This window comes from Chinchilla lanigera, unplaced genomic scaffold (genome assembly GCF_000276665.1).
Source record: "Chinchilla lanigera isolate Chin_1 unplaced genomic scaffold, ChiLan1.0 scaffold00122, whole genome shotgun sequence".
In the NCBI taxonomy this organism is placed as follows: Eukaryota; Metazoa; Chordata; class Mammalia; order Rodentia; family Chinchillidae; genus Chinchilla; species Chinchilla lanigera.
Window position 1 is genome coordinate 201,051 of NW_004955523.1, and position 12,839 is coordinate 213,889.

A 12,839-nucleotide genomic window follows, 5' to 3' on the forward strand; every position below is an offset into this window, starting at 1 on the left:
CCCTCAAAATAGGATGGCTTCTACTAGCAGATGGCGCATATCCCTACGACAAGAGACACCAAATATTCTAAAGAACCCAACTGTGCCCTTGCCAGAAACATCTTTAGAGACAAAGGTGTTATAAAATTCTGACTTTCAAATGGAACTCGTGCCTCACGCTGAGTTTCAGTTGACAGATTAGTCAGCGGGTGGCTTTGACGCAGAGCTAACCATCTTGGGGAACTTACTATGAAAAAGCATGCTTTTTTGAGACAGTGTCTCGCTGGGTATTCCAGGCTGACCTTGAACTCACTATGTAGTCCAGGCTGGCCTCGAATTCAAGGCGATCCTCCTACCTCAGCCTCCCAAGTGCTGGGATTGCCCACGTGCACCACCACACCTGCCTCTAAAAGGCATCTTTTTGTTTGTTTGTTTGTTTGTTTGTTTTCTGGTACCAGGAATCAAACTCATGACCTTGCGCTTGCCAGGCAGGCGATGTGCTGCTGAGCTAAATCCCCAGCCCCTAAAAGGCATCCTTGACAGTGACTAAAACTGTGCATTACTGACCCATCCTGGCAGATATAAGCAGAAAAGAAATGTTTAGTAGGACACTGGGTGATTCGGGATCATCAGGTAATATAGAGGACAAGGTTGAGCCCATGCAGCAAAAATAATTTTAAAAATGGTCCCACGAGGCCTCAGTGCTGCCACCAAGCACTGAGTAGTTCGCCTTGCTCTTCCACACCCCACTGCTGGGCACCCAGTGCCAAAGAGCCTGTCTTGCACGAGTCTGGTCATGTGCCCTACCTATCTTCACAGGAAGCTGTGAAGGCACATGTGCTATTCAGGCTTGGGTTCTACTCTATGTGATAGAAAACTCAAAATACTTGTGGCAAAGACAAAGTAGAAATTTACTTTTTTCTGTGAAAAAAAAAAAAAGGCCAGTTATGCAAGGCTGCTCTGAAATTCGGAACTCTACCTTGCACGCTGCCTTGTGGACAAATGTGGTTGCTTGAGTGTCTGCCATCAAGTGTATTCCAGCCATTAGGAAAGAAAAAGGGGCAAGAATGATGACCCCCTCCCTGTATAACCACTTCCTGAAAACGGCATAATACGTCTCAGTGGCTGAGACTTGTTCACTTGGCCACAGCTAGCAGAAAAGCGTCTGGAAAATAAAGTCTTTCACAGGGGTAGTCAAGTACCTAGCTAAAACTGGAGATTCTCTTGCTAGAGAAGAAAGGGAGAGTGCACCTCAGGGGAGGTGCCCGGAGATATCTGCCGCTGCACATTCTTAGCACCTTTGTCTTTGGTACTAGGATGTGAGCTCATTTTCCTACTGTTTCTCAGAAACACGTGAGTACTGGGTGGGATGCCATCAGACACAGAATGGGGGTTTTGAAGCTAGAGGTTAGGGTTTCAGCCTTCAGTGTGCCCCCAAATCCTGCGTGCTAAAGTCTTAGTTACCAGCCTGCATGGGTACTGATAGGGGATGGAAATTTTAGGAGATGAGGTCTGAGGAAGGAAGTTAGGTCACGGGGATACGGCCTTGAAGGGGATCCCAGGCCCCCAGCCCCTTCTCTGTCTTTGCTTCCCGGCCATGAGGGGAGAAGCTTGCTCTGCCACAGTCCTTGCCATGCTCCTCTGCCTCCCCACAGGCCCCAAATACACAGTGCCAGTGGGCCTTGGACGTGGGCCTTGGACATGGGCCAGGGAGACCTTTCCTCCTGAGAGGCTGATTTTCCTTAGGTATTTGTCACGATGACGGAGCGTTCACTTCTAGACAACCAAAAACGATTGAGAGGGCACCAAATTGCCTCTCTGCTGTTTCTTCTGCCCTGACTACACCTGCGAAAAGCTTTCACTGACTCCCAGAGCATGGGAGTGTTTGAGTGAAGGTGTGTGGAGCACTTCCCAACTGCTCAGGTGACAGCACGGGGAGAGGCAGCCCCAGCTTAGGGCCTGGCCCCTTAGGTCCCCACCCTCAGCCAGGGCCCTTCACCATGCATGTGCCGGGCACCAGCCTGCGGCTCCATGTCCAGTCCACCAACATACTGGCGACGTTGAGAGTGGTGGGTTGGGTCTGGGCATCTTTCTTGCCGGGACTTGGGTGGCCCTGGGTCACATTGTCCCCCTGACTGAGCAGGCTTGTCCACGAAGTGAGGTGGAAATAAGTGGAAGCTATTTTGAGAGTTTTACTGATTGGATCTGGGATCTGAAGATCCCCTCCGGGTCACTGAGCATGGGGGAGGGACTGCTTTAGCTGTGACTCTGCCCTGGGGGGGATTCGGCCCTCCCTGCATGTCTCGTCACCCCCGGTAACAAACCAAAACCAAAATAGACCAGTGTGGAACAGAAATCCCTCTGGCTTCCCTGCCACTCTCAGCCTGTTTCTTTCTTTCCGGGCTTCCTCCGTCCCAGGGCCTCCAATCAGCCTCCCAGGCTGCCCGGTCTCCTGCTCGCTCCTCCTCCCGCCCCGCCTTCCCTGGCTCCAGCCTCAGTCCCTGCCATGGCGACAGGGACAACAACCTAAGGCTGGGCGGATGAGAGTGGAGTAGCAGAGCCCTTCTGAGAGGCGCAGGCCAGCAGGGAGCCAGGAATTTCCATGACGAAACAGACCAGGGGAAACCTTGGCATCTTGGAGCCCTGATGAGGGAAACCTCAGGGCTGGAGAAGGAAGGGGCCTCCCAATACCCAGAGGAGGCTGCTGGTAAAAAAAATAAGGTGAGTGCTCTCCAGAGCTGTAAAGGGTTAACACAGTTCCCCAGTGCCAACCAGTCCCGGAGCACTGCCAAGTACACCTGGCATCTCACGGGACAAAGTTTGAAGGGACACAGGAAGTTGGGGGACAGGTATGAGGAAGACGCAGGCTCTCGTCTGAACGGCGGAGCTAAAGGGTTACTGTTCTGTGGAAGCGACCCGAGGGATGCAGCCCGGAGCAATGGGAAGGACGGGGTGGGAGCCAGGCTGCAGTGACTGGAAGTGGCCCACACCGATTTATCGTACGACAAGGAAGGCTGGTCACGTGCTGCTGGCCACAAGGCAGAGCCTGCGAGAGGAAAGGAGGGAAGGGCGCTGGGCTCTGCTTCCTGCAGAGGGCTGCTGGGAGGGCTTCGAGGGCGTACAGGCACCTCTCACAAATGCCCATGACCCTCTGACCTGGCTGAGGCCCACCGCCCAGGCCTGCTCCCAGTGGCCGCCTCCCTGCCGCCTGGCATTCAGACTCCTGGCACCTGCCAACAACCAGGAAGCTGGGTACTGGGTCTGCAGCTTTTGGAAGCTGCTTCTGAAACAGATGACTAAGCTCTGGGGAAGAGGGGGGCATGTGCAGCCAACACCGAGCCCAGCGGAAACCAGTACCCGGTCAACCGCCTCCAAGGTGGCATCCAGCTTGCGCCACCCATGCCCCAGGCTCAACCCCAGGGATGAAATGGTGGCGAGGTGTGACCCCTGCTCCAGAGGACCAGCTGTGCACATCGAGGGGCGGGAATCCACAGGAGCGTAGGAAAGGGCGGAGGAGGAATGATTTCGCAGGGGCAGAGGGGGAAGCATCTCCACAGTCGGTAAGAGCATGAGGCTCTTCCCTGCAAACCCTCTTCCTCGTGCACACCATTAAGCAGCTTCTGTGTGCCTTCAACTCCACCGCCCTTGCCTGTCCTAGCTCAGGCCCACACTTCAGGCCTTCGTGTAGCTCTCTGCCTCAGCACCCTGAGGTGACTTCCTGCGACTCAGGCCCGGTCAGCTCACTCCCCTCCTTGAAAACCTTCCATGATGCCCCCTTACCTCAGAATAAAGTCGGGGGCCTCACACTGTGACCCAAAGCTACCTAAGGCCTTAGGGCAGAGCAGGCTCAGTGTAGGTGGGACTCCGTGGTTCAGCAGTCCTATCAAAGCCCCCTGCCTCCTCCTGGATGTTGTCTCCTCTGTCCTGTACAGGGTGCTGCCTTCATGCTCAGGCCGGCTTTTTTCATGGTGGCAGAGTGGCCCCTCCAATTCCTGGCCTCATACCAACGCTCCGTGGAATACAGGAGCAAGGGGGAGCGCTGCTTTCTCTAGAGCTGCCAGCCAAGGCAAGGCTGGGTCACTTGCCTCCTCAGACAAGAAGAGATTAGACGGTTAATCTGTACTGGGGCTATTTTGCCTCACCCTTGGGCCTGGCAGAATCACCTTCCTCCTGTGTGTATGGGAAGTGCGAGGAGGGTGAGTGCTCCAAGGAAGATGGTGGCCAAGCCAGAATGGATACTCAGGAATGCACGGCAGTGCCCACGACAGCACCCTTCCAACATCATCTGCTTCCTGCTCCCCCGAGCTGCTTCCAGCTCCCCAGCACCCCACAATCCTCCGCGTCTCCCGAGCCTCTGCACTCGCTGAGCCTTGCCCCGGGGGGCCTCTCGTTCCTCCCACTCAGGGAATCTCTGTCCTTAGAGCCCTTGCCGTCAGCGCCCGCCCTACTCAGCTGTCATGACTGTTTTCAGGACAGAGCTACGTTCCTCTTCACTCCCGGCACAGCGCCCTGCCTGGCACACAGTAGGTGCGCAGTAAAGATGTGCCAAGGGAATGCATTCTGCAGAGGAGACTACAGGATGGCCAAGGGCTGCAACGAGGAACTGGCATGGCGTCTGCATCTCTGCCGATGTCTGAAGTATAACAAATGGGAGCAGAGCCAGGACGTGTGAAGCTATGATGAGCTCAGGGAGCACAGTGGGTCAGGGTGGGACTCTGTCCAAGGCCTCTAGCATCATCCTCGGAAGCAGGCTTCCCCAGGCTGGGAGGAATGTTTTAATTCCTGGGAGTGGAAAAGGATCTATCAGACCATCACTGCCCTATCCACCCATGTGCTAGCTGTGTAACCGTCCTGCTGGGAAAAGACTGCAGGGTCACGCACTCAGCCACTTACACCTGGCTGGCTGTTACAGTCCTGTTGTCCCTTAATACATCAGCTTTCTGGTTACTACTCTGATCTGCACAGTTAAAGTATACATTGATCCCTGAGACCAACACTACCGGTTGATTCCCCCATCTTCTCCTTAATCAGAGAACTCTCAAATTTTAATTAGTCACGTGGTCCCCTAGACTACAAGCTATATTTCTCAGCCTCTCTTGCAGCTAGGTAGAGCCATGTGACCAAACCAGTGGGATACAAGGAAAGTTGCATATGTATAACTTCTCGGAACTGCTATCAAATGGGGGATGGGCAATTTTTCCTTCTCTTTTCTTTTTCTGCTGGCTGGGATGTGGAGGCTGGAGCTGGCACAGTCATCTTGGACTGTTAAAGAGTTTGGAAATGAAGCTTATTCCTGGTAGATCTACAAGGTCAAGAGAGAGCTTGGATTGAATGTTATCACGAAGTGCTACATCAGAGAGCCCTCAAGGCCTACCTGGACATTTACATGACAGAAATGCAGTGCTATTTTATTTAAGCCACATTTGACACCAGCACCAAACATAATTCTGGCCTCGTACAATCCCCTGGAGCTGTATTATACTGTATCTTTTTACTTTTTTTTTTTTTTTTTTTTTTTTTTTTACTGGGAATTGAACTCATGACCTGAGGCTTGTTTTTTTTTAATTTTTTTTTTTTTTTTTGAGACAGGGTCTTGCCATGCAGTTCAGGCTGGCCTTGAGCTCACTTTGTAGCCCAGGTTGGTCTGGAACTCACAATGATCCTCCTGCCTCAGCCTCCCGAGTGCTGGGATCACAGGCGTGCGCCACCACGCCCGGCTTTTTACTTTTTAAAATGTTGCTGCCTTTCAGGTCACATTTGTGGACCACTCCATATGTGAATGTTGCACAGCACTTCCCTGTGTCTTGCCACTCCTTTCTGAAATGATAGAATCAGATGATCTAGGTGAGAGATGATCAGAGACCAGGCCTCACGCACATCCAGCAAGGTCCAGACTAGCTCTGCCTGTGTCTTCTGCTCCTTGCAGTCCCTCACCTTATTTGTTAAATGAACTTAGCCTCAACCCAAATAGGTGTAAAGCTTGGCACAGAACATGGCTAAGCTTCATTCCCCTCCTTCTGCTTCCCCCACCCCCCCTAAAACATGCATGCACACACATGCACACGTGCACGCACACATACTGACATGCACCTTTTCTGTGTATGTCTCCTCTATTCAGGGGACCAGGTCGGATTGATTGGTGAAAGCTCTGGCTCCAAATCCCCAAGAATCTGACTGGCCAAAGTTTGGGCACACATCGGTATCTGACCCACCGGAAACGGAGTGGGTCACCTGCCTCAAGTGTCTGTCCCAGGCCCCTGCCTCTGTGTGCCTCCTCTAGGAAAGGGAACTGTATGAACTGGGCAGCTGGCGTCACAGTGTCCGTCGCACCCAGGAGCAGTCACTGATGTCCCTTTGCTGTGCAATGCCCTCACCAGTGCGGACCACCACCACTGCCCTCATCCAGTGAGTGCTTTCCTTGGGCCGGGCGCCTGCAGCCCTCAGTGCGCCCTGCTTCACTGAGTCCTCTCTACAGCCCATTTTACACATACAGAAACTGAGGCCTTGCGTGCCTGAGGACACAGGGATGGGCAGAGCTGAAATTCAGCCCTGGGGTCTGCCTCTAGAGTCTGGACTTTTCACACCGACTCTACTCCCTGCAAGGGAGCCAAGGCAGCATGGACGTCCCTCCCCTGCCCATAGGACTGGGGTACAAGACACCTCAGCACGGGGAAGACCGAGGCCCGGGCCCTCAGTTGGATGAGCTGGGCGAGGGAGATTCTGGTTTCCCGACAGGAGCAGGATCTTCACACATCCCGTCCCCGAGCTCCCCACCTCATGGGCCGGCCTATTTTCTGGACCTTCAAGGGTGGGAGACAAACGACAGTCACAGGCAGTCCTGGAACTGATCGTAGCCATGTCCACTTCCTCGTCCCTTCCCAGCTTCTTTCCGACCCAGCACCCAGAGTGGGTATTTCATGAGACAAGCCTCATCAGCCTCTTTCCTACCAATGTCATCCCAGCTTCCTGTGCGCTCAAGGCCAAGTCCGGATGCCTCTGATCGGCCCCAAGGGCTGGCGGCCCCGGATGCTCCCAGCCTCCACTCTCATGCCCTCCACACGAGACCTCCCCCGGATCCTCCCAGCCTCCACTCTCATGCCCTCCACACGAGACCTCTCCCGCAGCTCTCGGCCACACACATCCATTTTCCACGTTCCTCCAGCCTCCCCTCACACAGCGCCTTCGCCCACACCGCGTCCCTGCACTCTGCCCCCAGCAGATGGGCTGCGCCAGGCCCCAGCTGGACATCGCAGCTCAGGGCGGCGCGGGAACACCAGAGGCGTGTCCAGGCCCCGCTTTGTGACCTCGCCACTCCTGGCTCCACTGCCTGGGCAGTCAGGCCAGCGTGTGAGTGCGGTGGGCCCAGTGAATACCCGCTGCATGGACGCCTGAGAGGTAAAGGGAGGGGAACCCAGCAGTGTGAGCGGGAGCAGCCCCAGGAGGGGCACAGAACGTGCCACAGCAGCCGGCGGCAGACAAGCTAGGGTGCCCGGAGGCACTGGGCCAGGACCGGGACCAGGACCAGACTCTGTCCTGGCCTTTCCGGAAGTTTTGGAGCCCCGCTGGCCTCCTCTGGGGGTGCCGACCAGGGCTGCAGGGGGACTGCAGCACCCGGAGGGGCCCTTCCTGCTCGGCCAGAAGATGCTCACGAAGGAGCTGTGCAGACTCCTGCCTGCGAGGGCTCCGGCTGCAGCCAAATTTGGCCTCCGCAGCCGCATCTCCGCTTCTCGAGTCCAAGCAAATGAAACTCGTCTGTAAAATCACCTTCCGACCCTAGGTGTCCGCTCAGCCGTAACAGGCTGCACAGCGGGGTGGAGAGAGCACTGAGCAAGACGGCAGGAGTCCAGCTTCTCCCCTGTGGCTTCCTTCTCCTCTTTGCAGAAATCAGCGCGCGGAGACCCTTGTAAAAAGGCTATGATTCAGCAACTCTTCAAAACTGAAGTCGTCCTTTAAGGTCCTCAAATAATTCTCTACATGGTAAACAAGAAAACCTACTTGCTAACTTTTGGGGGGTGCGTTGAGACGGGGTCTCACTTTATAGTGCAGGCTGGCCTTGAACTCACTATGTAGTCCAGGCTGGCCTTGAATTCAAGGCAATCTTCCTGCATCAGCCTTCTGAGTACTGGGATTACAGGCATGCACCACCACCCCAGCTCCTGCTAACTAACACAAAATGGTTTATATGTCCCCTAAGAGCCAAGGCCTTTTCATGCGTGACCTCATTTACATAGGTGGAAACCAGACCCAGAGATGGCAAGTAATTTACCTAAGATCACACAGCTGATAGGTGGTAGAATCCTAGCCCAAGCAGAACAGATACCTCTGATTACTAATCTGCCCCACCCAGTGGCCCCAGCGTCTGGGGATTAACATGCTCACAGGTATCTGAGCCAACATGGTGAGTCAGCAGTACTAACACCAACCTGTCTTGCTGAAGGTGGATAAAGAGCGAGCTGCAGGGGAACTCAGTATAAACGGGCAAGATGTGTCAAGACAACCAAATCAACAGCAAGAGGGTGCCGCACTTACACAGTCTCAGTGAGCTGAGAGACTTTGATTCTGCCCGCAGCGTCGTCGTCACATCCAGCAGGGAGAAGGGTGCAGGCAGGCTCTGCTCACCGCAGGAGCTGAGGTTCTCCCAGGCTGCAGTGCCCTCCGGGCCTCAGGGATCAGGGCAGACAGAGCCCGGTGTGAAGACCACAGCCGCCAGCGCCCTGGCTCCAGGCTGCAGCCCTTGAACGCAGGCCGGGGAGCTCAGGTGTTGGGACGGCGGGCACACAGCAGAAGGGGGTGGAGCAGGAAGGTGGGGACTGCAGCCCATGGTGCCTTACCTGTCCCCACTCCACTTCAGGGTGAATGGGTAGCCAAGTGTGGTACACACTTGTAAGTCCAGCACTCTGGGAGCCTGAGGCAGGAGGATGGCGTGTTCAAACCCAGCCTGGGAACTTAGTGAGTTTTTGTTTTAAAAAATAAAAAAGTCCTGGGGCTGTAGCTCAGTGCAAAGGCCTTGGGCTCAATCTCCAGTGCCAGGGAAAAAAACAGAATGGATAATTCAGATTTTATCTCAACCTTTGCATGAAATGTGTGAATGTTTAAATATTGGAAATCAGGTTTAAGTTTCTTAACCCGGAGCAGTGCAAGCAAAGCACATACACGAGAAGGTCAGAAACAGCAGGAGGGTCCCTCCGCCATCCCTAGTTTCCATGTCACTAACAGGAGGCTCCTCATCAATGGGCTAAATGTGAATGTCACAGAGGTTTCTCCTTCAACACTGTCCCCACTGCTCCCTCAGGGAACGCAAAATTGAGAACATTCCACGACTTCCAGGACCTCTGCCCCCTCAGCTACCTCCTCTGTGAAGATCAACGCAGTATAGACTGCTCCTCAGGGACGGAGGGGGCTGGAGGTAAGCGCGGGAAGGGGGTCCACCAGGGGCTGTGAGGATCCTGATCTCCCCACGGGGTGGAGGACCCTGATCAGAGCACCAGGCTCCAGTTAAGGGAGCCAAATAGAAAGGAGGTGTCCCCAAGCCCCACCCCTCCTCCTGGGCCTTCAGGGCAGTTTACTTCCCGCATCGTCTTCATGCCAGGTACCTACAGAAGGGTGAAGGCCTGAGGGCACCACGCGTCAGGAGGAGGGCCCTCTCCAGACCCGAGACAGGGCTGAGCCAGGGTCTCTCTGCCCCGGAAGAGCTCAGGATTGCACACCTCGCAGACCGAAGGGCATCAGACCCTTCCTAGCTGTCTTGAACAGGACGTCCATCTCTGTGTTTCCAAGACCACAGCAAACCCCAAACCTCAGAAGCTTCAAGCAGATATTCAAGAGAATGTGACTTTGCTTTAAACCCTGGTTATTATTATTTTTTGTTTTTTGTTTTTTGTTTTTTGTTTTTTTCCAGTACTGGGCATCGAACTCACAACCTTGTGCTTGCCCGGCAGGCACTGTGTCACTGAGCTAAATCCCCAGCCCCAAACCCTGGTTATTTTTAAAGCGAGTGGCCACACTTCACCTGTATGGAACTTGGTCATCCGGCCACTTTGCAGCTCTGTGACTTGAGCTGCTCAGTTACTCTTCGGAATGTCACTCCCTTCATTTAAGAAATGAGGATCAAAGTCCCTGCCCTGCCTACTAGACAGAACTGCTGTGAGATTCAAATGAAATAATGTATGAGACACACTTTCCAAACCCAGAAGTACTTCAAAAATGCAAATTGTGATTATTTTAGGCTTCTACATAGCTGAGAATGAAGACTTCTACCCCTCAAGTCCTATGAAAAGCCCAATAGTTGTCATAAATGCCATATGTTAATGCGTATCATTTGTGGGAGAAAATTTCAGGCGAATACTTTGGGCCTATTTACTCTTACTGTAAACACAATTTCAACAAACTTCTTTTCTAAATAGATCAATTACAAAAGGGAGCCACTTTCTCATTGCTGGAACAAAATGCGTGACGCCTACAACTTCAAGGAAGGTTCACCGTGGCTCGCCATTTCGGGGTCTCAGCCTGTGCTTGGGAGGTGCACAGGCGAAACACCACGGTGGTGGAGGGAAGCTGCTCACCCTGTGGCAGCCAGGAAGCAGAGAGGGAGCAGGCCGCTGTGGAGGGGAGGCCACGTCCCCAGCGACACAGCTCTTCTGGTCAGACCCCGCCTCCTACCTGCTCACTCACCAGCTGAGCAACAGTGGGTCAACGCGCTGATGAGTGCAGCACCCCACAATCCAACGCATCTTGCAAGCACAGGAGGCTTTGTGGGGCAGCCCAGATCTAAACCGTGACAGTAGTGTTTATCGGAAAATATTTCAGGACTTTGCTTTGTGGCTGTCTATTCTTGCTCTACATACAATTTCAATGAATTTGATTTCTTTTTTTTTTTTTTTTTTTTTTTTTTTTTTTTTTGGTTTTTCTCCAGTACCGGGAACCGAACTCACCACCTTGCGCTTGCCAGGCAGGCGCTTTGCCAGTGAGCTAAATCCCCAGCCCCTAATGAATTTGATTTCTAAGTAAAAAGATCAACTACAAAGGAGAGAGAGGTTGTCTGAGGCACTCAGATAACAATCTGAACTAAAAATTGCCTGATAACTACATATAATGTCATATGTGTATGACTAAGCAAAACCCAGCCTTTATTCATATGCCTTGAAGGGGGATTGTGTACATAAATTATGTAGGATTTTCCTGCAGGAGCTATTTCTCCATTCTAACTTATTTACTTATTTATTTATAGCAACACGGACCCATGGACGTTTATTTATTTTATACTTTATGGTTAAAATTGTTCACATTGTTCCCATTTTGACCACAGAGAGACCTTTGGTTGGCTCCTGTGCTTTTGGTCATATCCCATCACTGTGGAGTTTGGAGGGTGTAGAGCACTGCCTTACTTTCCGCCTTGCAAGATTCTCCAGGCTCATGGTGTGCGATTCCTGACCCAGTTCTAGAAGCAGCCATTTCTCCAAGGGGTCGTGGTCCCCTTCATGGGAGGCTGGGGTTAGAAACCTGGATCTGAGTGCAAGGTGTGCTCGTTGCTACTAGGACGTCATCGCTTGCAGAGCCTCTCTGGTGATAAAACACGTAGCTGTGCGTATGCAGCCATCTACAAACACTTCTGTAGGTAACAGTCTGCCTTAGGTTAACTTGAACAGGAGTTCATACCTGCGTCTCCAGCCTAGTCCACTATGCCCAGGATCGCTCCTCCCTTGCTTATCTCATTCCAACAGCAGACAGCTGGCTCCCGCCGCCTGCCCCTGAAGTAACTGCTCCTTCCTTGCATGTGTGTGTAGTAGTGCTGGGATTGTTCACCCACATCGCCTTGGCAAACAACTGTGTCCACTGTGTCACAGCACCTCCTCACTATTCCCATTTCCTTTGGCCTCGTTTCCAGAGTACTTAGGTCAGCACCTTTCATGCACGTTCTCTTCAGTGTGGTTTCCGTGAATCTGTGAGGTCCTGAATTCTACCCTGGGTTGTTCAACTCCTTAAATGACTTTTTTAAAGTTTAGGTACAGTAAAGTTCACTCTCTATGTCATAAAGTTCTACGGGTTTTGACAAGCGTACAACGCTACGTGTCCACCATTGTAGTATCATCCAGGATATTTCCACCGCCTTAAACAATGATCCATGCTTCACCTACTTAACTCTTTCCCTGCTACCCAAATCCCTGGCAACCACCGATCTTGTGTCATCCTTATATCTATAGTTTTGTCTTTTCCAGAATGTCCTAAAGTTGGAATCATACAGTTTGTTGCCTTCCCACATTGGATTATTTTGCTTAGCAGTATTTAAGCCTCCTCCGTGTCTTCCCAGGGTTTGAAAGCTCATTTCTTTCTATTGTTTTTAATATTATTGGATAATATTCCATTGTATAGGTTACCCCAGTTTGTTTATCCATTTACCTACTGAAGTACGCACTGGTTGCTCCAAATGGTTAGTGGTTATAAAGTTACTATTAACATTCACATGCAGGCTTTTGTGTGGATATAAATTTTCAGTTCATTTGGAAAAATAACTAGAAGCCTGGTCACTGGATCACACGTAAGACAACCAAACTGCCGGATGTGGTGGCGCACACCTGTAATCCCAACCCTCCAGAGGTTGAGGCAGAGGATTGCTGCAAGTTCCAGGCAAGCCTGGACTATATTACAAGACCCTGTCTCAGAAAACCAGAAGGAAAAAGAAAAAAAAATAAATTTTTCTTCTTTTTAAGTTGATTATCTGTTGTATTTTTTTTTTACTAAAAGAAAGCTGACTAATACAAGGAACCTTTGGATTATTATAATTTTTGGCTATTAAAGATAATGCTACAATATCCTTATACATGCATCCTGTAACATGTATATGTCCCTGGAATATATAAATA

The 12,839-nt window shown here is 52.0% G+C and overlaps 1 long non-coding RNA gene across 1 annotated transcript; it reads left to right on the forward strand.

The window, feature by feature from the left end:
* Positions 1-2,492: 2,492 nt before the first annotated feature.
* LOC106147158 lies at positions 2,493-10,793 on the forward strand. Its single transcript, XR_001231941.1, has 6 exons — positions 2,493-2,700; positions 4,451-4,617; positions 6,098-6,787; positions 7,861-7,956; positions 9,272-9,385; positions 10,383-10,793. It is a non-coding gene; the product is annotated as an uncharacterized LOC106147158 (long non-coding RNA).
* The last annotated feature ends 2,046 nt before the right edge of the window (positions 10,794-12,839 follow it).